We start from the raw sequence: 11,594 nt of genomic DNA, 5'->3' as shown, positions 1-11,594 counted from the left end.
AGAGCATAGAGAGTGAGGGAAGGAGCTAATTGCATCACTTTTAGTGTATTCTTGCAAGAAGAAGAGAGGGGATTCAAGCTAGGCTGATTGAGGAGCTCAGACCTACCATTACTTCACCAAAGGTTGCTGTTGAGGTATGAATCCATGCCTATTTTCGTGTATATAGTAGATCTCTTGAATCTAGGGTTTCTTTACCCTTTCTTTAGTTGAAATATGGAGCATGTGAAGTCCCATTGAGGAATAGACTTTAGATCTGGACCTTGAGAGGTCCAGAGTGTCCCAACAACCAAGCTTTATGTTGTTACATGAGAATATTGAGCCTAGAACTCCATTTATAGATCTATTTCATCAAATAAAGCCATATGTGCGATGCATGAACGTAAAGTTCAGACCCTTACGTGACTTTTGGGTGTTAGAAGGTCAGATCTATAAGTTAGAGAAACAGATCTAACCTCAGAAGGTCGTTTGAGCATTCTAATGGAAGAAACTCGCCGAGTCCATGAGAGGACTCGACGAGTCGGATTGTGTTGCACCACGATTCGTGATCAGTGGTAACCCGTCGAGAGAAATGTTAACTCGACGAGTCGAGTGAGGCCTTAGGAGGATTCAGAGGACACACATTGACTCGCCGAGTCACCCGAGTGCACTCGACGAGTCAGGTCAAAGTTGGACCGTTGACTGGGGTTGACTTTTAGGGTTTGGTCAACATTTGGACATTGGACTATTAGAGGGGTAAAATGGTATTTTCCCCTTATGAGAGAATATAGGGAGGGACTAGTCTAGTCTTTGAGAGCCATATTAATTAGAGATAATTACTTTATGTGATTAGGCGGAGGCTAGATCAGTGATTCGAGTTCGAGACTTTCCGAGATTACCCGAGGTGAGTCTTCTCACTATACATTACCTAGAGTGGTAACTACGTGCAGACCGGAGGGTCTTATGTGTTATGTGTATGTTTGAGTTTATGTGCATTGTGATATATGTATGCTATGTGTTATATAGACCAGACCGGAGGGTCCTACGATTTAGACCGGACCAGAAGGTCCACTGATTTAGACCAGACCAGAGGGTCCAACGAGCTTGACCGGACTGGAGGGTCCAACGAGCTACGGGACTGGAGGGTATCGCTGAGACACATTGACCGGAGGGTCATACTGAGTTATTGTTGGATAAGGTGTCTAAGTCCATAACTATTTCTAGTATGTACTTGACCCGACCCGGCATGGTCCATTTGGGTTGCATGGCACCATGCAATTGGATAAACTAAAATGAGAGAAATAACACTTATGGTTTATTAATATATTATAAGTTCTAATATATTAATAATATTATTTAATTAGTTTAATCAAGAATTAATTTAGAATTAATTAAGTGATCAAAAGATAACTAATTAAATATATGGGTAGATTATGTAAATCTTCCATATCTTATATAGTGGGCTAAGAGGCTCCATGGATTATCAAGTTGGGTTCCACCCATAGGATGCTCCATGGATGCTCCATGGGAGTTACAAACCCATGGGTCATGGAAATGAAGAGTCATGACACATTAGGGTTTACATGGTGTAACCCTAGATGTGTCAACACTATATAAGAAACCCATTCTCCACCAAAATCGGACACTAAGAAACAAGAGGGCTAGAGCCGATTTTGCAAGTGTAAGATTCTCTCAAAGTTTACTCCTTTGCATTTGGTGTTGTGTGAAGCATTTGAGGCATCACACTTGGGGTGCTAGGCTCACAAGGTTTTAAGGATCATAATCAACAACATGGTAAGTTATTCTATCTTTCATTCAAGTTAAAAATGTTCCTCATGTATGCTAGATAGGAATATAACCTTGGAATTCAACTTTGCATGATTATTAGACAAACATAGATCCAAGGTTATTAGGGTTGCATGTACACTTAGGAAGTGTTAGAATGCTCAAAACCCATCAGTGGTATCAGAGCATGGTTCGTTTGTTGTTTTTTTTTGTGTGCAAACAGCTTGAAAAAAAAATCGTTTTTCTGTTTTCTGCTCGTATGAAAGTTTGCACATTTGTTGCTGGAAATGGACTAGAAACATTACCGTAAACTGTTTTGATGTTTTAAAGCTTGTTTTAGATGGTGTAATGTTTATGCTAATCCATTTACAATGGCAATTATTAAAATTACAAGTTTTTTTTAAGTGTAATTTTTGATTCTTGAAAGTGTTCATATTCATGTTCTTGAACTTATGAAGATTAGATGATCATAGGAATTGTTTGTAACCTTCATGGTAGTTTAATTCATGATCATAATGTGTTTTAATGGAGTCCATAACTTGTTCTCAAGTTATGGAAACCAAAAGTCTCACTTTTATTAAAGCCATTAAAAGAACACAAGAGTTATAAAAATGAAGAGTCTTCATTTTTATTACTAAATTAATTCATAAGTTATAAGAAATGAAAAGTTTTGGAAGTTTACAAAACTTGCCCTTAAGTTTTGGAACATGTAAAGTCTTGATTAAAACTTTAGTTCCAACCCTTAGAATTTTAAAAGTTAAAATTCAACCCTTATACTTTATAATATTATAAGTTACTAATATATATATATATATATATATATATATATATATATATATATATATGTATAACGTCAAGTCGTCTTACCGCTAGTACGCCTCATTCACGAAGCCGGTCTATAAGGGGGTATAAGGTTGTTGCCTATAAAATGGCAACTTAATGGGTGTCCACTCTCACCCACCGCTTCCTTGATCGGTGGAGGGTCGTTAGCCGAACGGGTAAGACAAGGACTTATAAATTCTCATTAAAAGTATGATGAATATTATAAAGTTACTAAATGCTTTTATTAAATTCCCAATCTTAGTTACTTTAGGAAAATATGAATAAGGTGCTAATCCATGAAATTACACTTTACACTTTGTTTAAGTCGTTGGTGGAGCGTGTGTGGTTAACCGGCACACTAACTTGGACTTAACAAGGTAGGTAAAGGGTGACTTAAGGTTTACCATAGCATCGGTGGAGCGTGTGTGGTTTACCGGCACATCGATTGAGTGATAAACCTTGAGGGTACCAAGTGATTTGCATGGTTACTTCACACCTCGTTTTGTGATCCTCGGTATCCCAGTCACAAACTTGGAGGGCACACTCGAGATTGAAACATGCCTTTGAAAAGTTCATTGAATCTCAAAAGAATCTAGGAATTTCTAAGAACCAATTAAAAACCTAATATTTATATTTCGTTTTTCATGGTGGAAATTGGTGAATCGTCATTCACCTACCTTTCAAATATGTTATAGCTTGGATTACGACATACCTCTTATAAGTTATAATATATTGTGATTGGATCCTAGCCTTAATATTACATTTGGGTGTTTTATTAAGGACTCTCTTAATATCTAAACTAATCTTGTTCTCTTCTTTCAGATGTCTTCAAACAATGCTGCTTCTGGCTCTAATCCTAATGGCTCCTTTACCCTTATGAACTTGTGTGGGAAAGTCACTTTTGATGGATCCAACTTCAATGAATGGATCAGAAACATCAGGATGATTACCCGCTACGAGGACAAAGAATATGTCCTTGACAAGGAGCTTAAGGAGATTGATGAGACCACTGCAACTCCCCAGGAGATCGCTGACTTCCGGGCACATGAAAGGGATGCTACAAAAGTGGCATGCATCATGTTGGCCACCATGACAGCGGAACTCCAAAAGTCCTATGAGGACTTCTACCCTTTTGAAATGCACCAAGATCTGATGGAAAGATACCATCAAAGTGCACGACAAGAGAGGTATGAAATCATATGCTCTATCATAACAACCATGATGAAGGACGGGGAATCCGTCACGAGCCACATGCAGAAAATGCAAAGGTATGTGGATCAGTTGATGAAGCTTAATGTGAACTTCCCTGAGGAGCTTGCAATAGATATCATTTTACACTCCTTACCATCGTGCTATGATCAATTCCGCATGACATATCACATGAATAAGGAAGAGGTCACACTCAGCAAAGTTCAGGGACTCTTCAAGACCGCAGAAACAGGTCTTAAGGGTAAGTCGGTTGTTAACACTCCTACTCCAAACTCCGCCCCGGTTTTGGCAATGGGGAAAGGTAGAGGGAAGAAGAGGACGAGCTCTTCGAAGGGTACCAAGGCTAGGACCCTTGATGGCTCTTCTTCAAGTGGAACCAAGAAAGGTTTTGTCACTCCTTCTTCTGACCCTAAAGAGGCTGAATGCTTCTATTGCCATGAAAAGTCACATTGGAAGCGGAACTGCCCAAAGTACTAGCAAGATGTGAAGGATGGGAAAGTTAAACCCAACCATGCAGGTATTTACACTATCTTATCTAATAACTCACCCCATTCTAACTCTTGGGTCCTTGATATCGGTTGTGGTATTCATATATGTTCTGATTTGCAGGGACTAAGAAGAAGTGAGAATGTGGAGCATGGAAGAATAAACTTAATCATGGGGAATAGGAAAGCTTTACCTGTCACCAAGATTGGAGTTTATACTTTATCGCTAAGTAGTGGGTTTAGTTTAGATTTGAATAAATGTTGTTATTCGCCAGAAATGGCAAGAAATATTATTTCCTTTCATGCATTGTATAAACAAGGTTTCACCTTTTCATTTGATAATGAAGTTGGTTCGATTAATGCTTTCTTTAATAATGTTCTTTATTTTAAAGCATTACCTTGTGATGGCGTGTATGAAACTGTATCTGTTGTAGATAATCTAGGAAATAATGTATTGTGTATTAACTCTTCCACTAGCTTAGATAAAGCATCCTTATGGCATTGTCGTCTTGGACATGTAAGCAAGAAACGCATAGGCCAACTCCAAAAGGATGGAGTCTTGGAGTCATTTGACCTAAAGTCAGATGATAGTTGTGAATCTTGTTTGCTTGGTAAAATGACAAAGTCACCTTTTACTCGCACTTGTGCTAGGGCTGAAGGTTTGTTGGACCTCATACACACGGATGTGTGTGGACTCTTCAGCGCCACAAGAGATGCTAATTGGTTCTATGTGACTTTTACTGATGATTTTAGTAGATATGGATATGTCTACCTAATCAAGCATAAGTCAGAAACCTTTGAGAAATTCAAAGATTTTAAGCAAGAAGTGGAGAATCAGTTGGGCAGGAACATTAAGATGCTTCGATCCGATCGAGGTGGTGAGTATCTTAGTTCAAAGTTCCTCGACTATCTTAGGGAATGTGGGATTGTCTCACAATTGACACCTCCTAGGACACCGCAGTTGAATGGTGTAGCTGAGAGGCGTAATCGAACCTTGTTGGATATGATTCGTTCCATGATGAGTCGAGCTTCGCTACCAATCTCATTTTGGGGGTATGCCTTAGAGACTGCCGCCCATATCCTTAATCTAGTTCCCACAAAGAAAGTTGCCAAAACTCCTCATGAGATGTGGACTGGTAAAGTACCCAAACTAGACCATATTAAGATTTGGGGTTGCGAGGCTTTCGTGAGACGCGAGACTCATGATAAGCTCGAACCTCGAAGTGAGAGGTGTATTTTCATCGGCTACCCACAGAAATCCTTTGGTTACCTCTTCTACAGACCTAGTGAGAATGTGGTCTTTGTAGCTAGGAGGGCTTTCTTTCGAGAGAGAGAGGTCATAAGCCAAGGTGACAGTGGGAGGCAAGTTGACCTTGAAGAAATTCAAGAGTCAAGTGGTGAAGGAACTTCAAACCCTAGCACTCAACTTGAGGAGGAAACTCCTGTTGAGCCAATTCACAAGTCTGTACCTCTGAGGCGTTCCACAAGGGTTAGGAATGCACCTGAGCATTACTATGGATTCCATATTATTGCGGAAGGTGATACACTTATCAGTGATGAGACACTGATAGGTCTGGATGAACCTAACAGTTACGCGGAAGCCATGGCAGGCCCTGAGTCAGCCAAGTGGAAAGAGGCAATGGACAGCGAGATACAGTCCATGTATGACAATCAAGTTTGGAACTTAGTTGAGAATGTACCAGGTCGTAAGACTATAGGGTGCAAATGGATCTTCAAGAAGAAGATCGACATGGATGGTAATGTACACACTTATAAGGCACGACTGGTTGCAAAGGGTTTCTCACAAACTCCGGGAGTTGATTATGATGAGACCTTTTCTCCAGTGGCCAAGATTAAGTCTATTAGGGTTCTGTTAGCCATAGCTGCATTTCATGACTATGAAATATGGCAAATGGATGTCAAAACCGCTTTCCTTAATGGAAAGTTGGCTGAGGATGTTTACATGAGTCAGCCAGAGGGTTTTGTCAATATAGAGTACCCTAATAAAGTGTGTAAGCTTGAGAAATCCATTTATGGGTTAAAGCAAGCACCTCGCAGATGGAATCTTTGCTTTGATGAGAAAGTCAAAGAATTTGGCTTTTCTAGGAGTGAAGATGAATCTTGTGTATATGTCAAGGCTAGTGGGAGTATAGTTAGCTTTTTGGTATTGTATGTGGATGACATACTACTCATAGGAAATGACATCCCAACTCTGCAGGAAGTTAAGTCTTGGCTTGGGAAGTGTTTCTCTATGAAGGACCTAGGAGAAGCTGCCTATATTCTAGGGATAAGGATCTTGAGAGACCAGAGTAAAAGACTAATTGGACTTAGTCAGAGTACCTACTTGGATAAGTTGCTGAAGAGATTCGGCATGTAGGACTCCAAGAAAGGAGAGTTACCCATCCAGAGTAACGCCAGATTGAGTAAGACACAAAGCCCTAGTACTGAGGCTGAGATAGCAGAAATGAGTCGAATACCTTATGCTTCGGCTGTAGGATCGATCATGTCTGCTATGACGTGTACTCGACCTGATGTAGCCTTTCCTTTGAGCATGGTTAGCAGGTATCAGGGGAACCCTGGCAAGGCACACTGGACTGCGGTAAAGAATATCCTCAAGTACCTACGGAGGACTAAGGACTGGGTCCTTACCCTCGGTGGGAGTGAAGACTTGAGAGTTGTAGGGTATAGTGATGCTAGCTTTCAGACTGATAGGGATAATTTCCGCTCTCAGTCAGGCTGGGTCTTTACCTTAAATGGAGGAGCAATTTCTTGGAAGAGTTTCAAGCAAGAGACAGTGGCTGATTCAACTTGCGAATCAGAGTATATAGCAGCTAGCGAGACAGCAAAGGAGGCGATATGGCTGAAGAACTTCATTGGAGACCTTGGAGTTGTACCAGCTATTAAAGAGCCAATGGAAATTTTCTGTGATAGTGAAAGTGCAGTTGCCTTAGCCAAGGAACCAAGGGATCACGGGAGATCCAGAAACATCGACAGAAAATACCATTTCATCAGACATCGAATAGAAGAAGGACTCCTCGTGGCAAAGAGGGTATCATCGGATGAGAATCCAACAGATCCCCTCACGAAGGGACTGACTCGGGTTAAGCATCTCCAGCATGCTCGGAGCATAGGGCTGAAGGATGATATTAGATTTAGTAGTTAGATAACCTTGAAATTTGTAAAGTGTAATTGACATTAGATGATGAATGAAAGGTGTTTTATTTATGAGTAAAGTGTTGCTATCCCTTGTCGATCGTTTACTATATTTCTTTTGCATGTTTTGACTTCCAGAATAATTATGTTTGGTATATCATATTATTCGAACCTCCACAGTCGGTCATATGTCATGATTGGTTGCAGAGGTCTAAGTTGTTGGACATGGCTACAACACTCATGAGTGCTCATAAGTTCTGAGCATTGGACTCAACCCACGCTCACTGGAATCACTTCATGGAATTTATCTCGAGTGATCGTGAGACGGTAATATCATATAAGTCTTCAAACCTAGAGATATGATTTGTTACTTATGAGTTGGTTATGCATTGATTGTACGTTAACGCATTGGTAACTCGATGTTATAAAACGTGCTTTTGTGTATAATTCAATGAGTGGTAGAACAAACATATGAGTCGAAGTTTATCTGTTCCTTCTTGGATTTGAAGCTGATATCTGGGCCCCTCGATGATTTTGTTTTGACCTATGTACCGGTCCCGGTCAGAACTAAGTTGATGTGTTCAATTAAGTTCTTTGTCAAACAAATCGGAAATCGGGAAACAAACTGCTGGACAATAAGTAAGACATTGTTCCATGTATTTGTCCGGCTGATATCTAGAACAGAGGATTATATGATCACTTATCTTAAATGGCGTATCATCATCTTCTCAGTTCCGAGAGACCTTGAAAGAGCTACGATTGCCGATCGATTCCTGAAGTATTGCAGTTATAGTTATTAGACTTATCCAAGTGGGAGACTGTTAAATAAGGTGTCTAAGTCCATAACTATTTCTGGTATGTACTTGACCCGACCCGGCATGGTCCATTTGGGTTGCATGACACCATGCAATTGGATAAACTAAAATGAGAGAAATAACACTTATGGTTTATTAATATATTATAAGTTCTAATATATTAATAATATTATTTAATTAGTTTGATCAAGAATTAATTTAGAATTAATTAAGTGATCAAAAGATAACTAATTAAATATATGGGTAGATTATGTAAATCTTCCATATCTTATATAGTGGGCTAAGAGGCTCCATGGATTATCAAGTTGGGTTCCACCCATAGGATGCTCCATGGATGCTCCATGGGAGTTACAAACCCATGGGTCATGGAAATGAAGAGTCATGACACATTAGGGTTTACATGGTGTAACCCTAGATGTGTCAACACTATATAAGAAACCCATTCTCCACCAAAATCAGACACTAAGAAACAAGAGGGCTAGAGCCGATTTTGCAAGTGTAAGATTCTCTCAAAGTTTACTCCTTTGCATTTGGTGTTGTGTGAAGCATTTGAGGCATCACACTTGGGGTGCTAGGCTCACAAGGTTTCAAGGATCATAATCAACAACAAGGTAAGTTATTCTATCTTTCATTCAAGTTAAAAATGTTCCCCATGTATGCTAGATAGGAATATAACCTTGGAATTCAACTTTGCATGATTATTAGACAAACATAGATCCAAGGTTATTAGGGTTGCATGTACACTTAGGAAGTGTTAGAATGCTCAAAACCCATCAGTTATAGCTTCGAGTGGCTTATGTGTTGTATGTGGTATTTTGGGGAACTCACTAAGCATTTGTGCTTACCATGTTATGTGATATGTGTTTCAGGTACCAGCGAGGATCGCGGGAAGGCGCCGACATGATTTGTACACACTGGCAGAGGATTATGTGTTGAGATTCTGGGATATTTTTTATTGTGATGACATTTGATACATGAGATTTTGAGAATATCATATGAGTTTTATTATGTTTGAAAAATGAAAAATTGTTTTAAAATTTACGTCGTTACAGTGTGAGCAAGTGACCTGATTTTCGTTGCTATTTACAGTCTGCTTGAGTGTGTGCGTCGCGCCTTATGGATAAGAGCACGTTGTCCCCAATCAGTTCCTGTCACATGCCTGTTTCTTGGTGGACCACGTAACCTGGTCGGTTGAAGAGTCCTGCCTAGGATTCGCCACATGGCGTGCTCTCGGGCCTCCACGTCATCATACGTAGGTATTTTTTGCGATTTGCGAAAAATCATATCTTTCGCATACGAGCTCTGCTTTTGACATCCTTTATATCCACGCGTTGGTAATTCCAAGTACTATAACTTTTCTTCAGATCTCAACAACTAATTCTCGTTCTATTTTCAATTCATATTTTATAGAGATTACATTGTTATAAACCATGTAAAAATCATAACTCCTTCATATAAACTACGTTCTCAACTTTATTTATATCAACGGATTTGTATTTACGAGATTTTCAACTCTCGTTTACATTGTTTTGGCTAACAATCAACCAATTTTAATTTCAATTTCCGTATCGCACACTACTGTACCGTGTCGCACAGAAACATCGAAAATCATCACTCTCTCATATGAAGTCAAATTTCGGCATTCTTTATATGCACGCTTTTGGAATTACGATTACTACAACTTTCATTTACATTAATTAGGATAATACGCAACATATCTTTGATTCATATTTTACGACACACTTTGACGTATATGGTTGAACGCAAAACTTCAAAAAATCATTACTTCTTCATGCGAAACCAGATTTGTGCGTTCTTTATACTCACGAAATTGTTATCGCGACTACTACAACTTTTATTAAAAACATTTATCCTAAATAGTCTTTTATTTTTAAACATTTCTTTAACATAATTAGTTAAATTTATAATAATAATGTTTTTATAAAAATATTATAAGGCCATAATATTTTCCCATAAAACATCTACGCAATACATAAATATCTTTTATATAACTCATATCACGTACGAAAGGTTCTTATTTATTTACAATTATCTTATTCGAGGATTTAGTTATTCTATAAAATGAAACTTGATAATTTATAGTTCTTAAAAGATCTAGCCCGAATTCGCTGGTGTTACAGAATTCCTCTGTAATTTGAGACCTAAGGTTCCGCAACTCATCAAATAATTTATCTTACAGTTCAATTTTTTTTTTTGATTGTGGCATGCAACTTCAAGTGATTCTACTATTCTAATTAACAAAAGTGGTTTGAGATATGCTATAACATAGTTATTTGTGTTCTGCTTTGATTTATTGGAATGGTTCATTTGTAAAGTTTGAGATCCATAATTTGATCAGAAGGAATTGCTTTTAGTGAACATACAAAATCGATTAATGTAACTCATGAAGATGATGGAACATTTCATTTTAATGGAACTTGCAAAGAAGCTTTCAATTAAAACAACAATGTTGGACTGAAATTGTTCTTATAGATAAAGATCAGACCGGTAGTATTATCTTTACTTATTTACAATTTCATAAAGATGAAATATCTAGTTGCTATTAGATTTTACTAAACATGTATTTTGCTTCAGGATTTGAAGCCTCTCCCACCACATGAAAAAACAAAGGATAATATACTTCTTTTCTTCAAGCTTTACGACCCTAAGAAGGAAGAAGTTTGGTATTCACTTTATCCTATTTTTTGGAAAGTATATATATATAATATGTTAAGTTCGATAAATGATACGTTTTCTTGGTTTTTAGTTTTGTTGATAGGTCTTTTGTGAATAATTTTTGTAAGCAAATTGAAATTATACTAAAGTTGAAAGAGTTGGTTGGATTTAGTCTTGATGAAGAAATTAAACTTTATAAGGTTTGTTTTCTAATGTTGTGGAGAATTTTTATCATATATACTTGTAGTGATGCATGTATACATAGAAGAAGAACCCTAAAGGTTTCCATTCCTCTTGTATAAAAAAGGAAAAATGTAGTTATACAAAGAAGAAGTACCCTAAAGTATAATGCAATGGCCAAAGAGTTGTACTTCAACAAGGGTGGGTCTGCAATCAAGAAGCTGCAGGTAACATCAAACTGAAACATTTTTACCTTTTGGTGATTCTGGTTGCACTTGTGCTGATATGTATATATTCTTGTATGTAGGTTGGTGTCAACAAGTTTGTAGATCTTGTAGGAGCTGTTCTCCTTCTTTATCTTGTAAATGATAGTTGGCACCCAAAGCGAGAGCCATGGACATGTCAATCACTCTTCCTTTTCCATCAAACACCATTAATGGTGTAACCCTGATTGTTCCCGTATTTTGGGAAGTACTTTGTCTACAGATTTATG

The sequence above is a fragment of the Lactuca virosa genome, chromosome 3, assembly GCF_052849685.1.
Source record: "Lactuca virosa cultivar CGN04683 chromosome 3, Lactuca_virosa_CGN04683_v6, whole genome shotgun sequence".
Lineage (NCBI taxonomy): Eukaryota > Viridiplantae > Streptophyta > Magnoliopsida > Asterales > Asteraceae > Lactuca > Lactuca virosa.
This window is presented reverse-complemented; position numbering follows the sequence as displayed.